A 2,009-nucleotide genomic window follows, 5' to 3' on the forward strand; every position below is an offset into this window, starting at 1 on the left:
TAAACAGAAGAAGAGTTTAGGAGTTAAAATCCCTGAAAATGCTAGGGCGAACAAGAAGAGAAAGGCTACCTCTTCAATCCCCGTAGAGACTCCTCCTATAAGAGGAAGATCTATAAGGAGTCATAAGAAGCAGAGTGAGCTGAACTAGAAAAAGCCCTAGAAGAGAGTAAAAGAGAAGCTGTTGCAAAGGGAAAGAAGAAAGTGGTTGATCCTGTTGAGGCAGTTGAAATTGAGGAGAGGACCTGGTTCTTCGTGATGAAGACAAGGCAGAGAAGGAAGAGGTTGCGACTCCAAAGACAAAGTAAAGAAGACTTCCAAAAAGAAGTCCCCTTTAATGACAAAGTTTGCAGAACCTTCTACCTTGGCGAAAAGAACTAGGTCTGCCGTGAAATCTAGAAAAGTGAAAGTAGTAGAGGAATAAGAGAGTGAAAAAGAGAGTGAAGAAGAAGAAGAAACCGATGGAGAACAGGACAAAAAGGAGAAGTTTGAAAAAAGAACCATCTTGAAGGGTAGACTTCTCAGGGACTTGGAGGAGGAAGGCATGGTCATGCTGCTGCAAAAACTACAACTGCAGCGTTGGAAGGACATGGTCCTTCGGATGGTGGAAGGCTTGCCAGGGCTGAGATTGTAGAGTTTATGGTAAACTGTGAGATAAAAAATGGCATAGTCACCAGCGTGGTGAAGGGGGTGGCTGTGAGCTTCGACGACAACGAAATGGGAGAGATTTTGGTTGTACCTTCTAAAGGGTACAATGACTACAAAAACCTCAAATGTCCAAGACTAGAGAACCTTCCTTCCTCCCTTACCATTACAAGAAAGTTTGCTGACAATGAGTTAGAGCTAGAGGCCAAGGCTGTATATAAAAGTGAGATGAAGCTACCCCACAAAGTGATGTTTGAATTTGTTAACAAGGTTGTGTTACCCAGGCCGAAAAAAAGGCACATTGCCACATTCATGGACCTGGTCCTTTTGGAATGCCTGGATAGTGGGAGGCAGATTAACTGGCTTGGGTTTATTATCCAACTCTTTGATAGGGTTCTAAATGGCACCAAAACTCATGCTATACCCTATGGTTTCATTCTCACCACTGTACTGGATGACTTCAAGGCTCCCTTCAAGAAATGGGATGTTAGTACAAGCAATGATCATTTTGGAGCAAACACCTTGACTACTTGTGACTATAAAGTTCATGCTGTTGCTAAAGAACCTAGTTCATTCAAGAAGGTGCCTATGAACAGCAAAGTAAGAGCCTTGGTGCAAGAGAGTGGGGCTAAGGATACAGAGATTGAGAGGCTGAAGAAGAGGTTGGCTGAAGTAGAAACTGAGAGGGATGCTCTCAAGGCTGAGCTTGCAAAAGAGAATTAGAAGAATGAAGGCATTCTCCATGACATGTTAAAGCTACTTTAGGCCTGAAACCAAGAACCTGGTCTTTCCCAGCCTTGAAACCTTCCTAGCCTAGTTAGACAAACCAGTGATACAGGTAGGATGTTTTTGTTCTTTTTTGCTCATGATCCAGTATTTTTGTTTTTCTTTATGCTTTGTGGATAACTAGTATCAATGATAATCAACTATTTTTGTGCTCTAACTGTTTGTTGATGTTTCTTAGATAGCTAATATCATTAGATTGATATATGATGCTTGACTCGATGATTGCATTTGCAGTATCCCTAGTGTCCATGAGTGATATCTATTATAATATGGTTATCTAACATAATTATGTAACTTTTTGATGATGCGAAGAAGGGGAAGATAGGCTGTGCTTTTTACTTTGGACTGTGATGTTTATAACCTAATAAACCTGGTCTTTGATGATTTGTGAATTTAAATTGGAAAGTGTTCTAACATTGTGTTGATGTTGAGCTGAGTTAAAACAAGGCTTATGCTTATGAAAATCACATAGTTTGTCATCATCAAAAAAGGGAAATTTATTTGCCTAAGTGAAGTTTGTTTTGTTGATTGACAAAGGAACTCAAACATGAACCAGGTCCATACACGGTGTTCACAAACAC

Source organism: Nicotiana tomentosiformis, chromosome 1, assembly GCF_000390325.3.
Source record: "Nicotiana tomentosiformis chromosome 1, ASM39032v3, whole genome shotgun sequence".
Classification (NCBI taxonomy): Eukaryota; Viridiplantae; Streptophyta; class Magnoliopsida; order Solanales; family Solanaceae; genus Nicotiana; species Nicotiana tomentosiformis.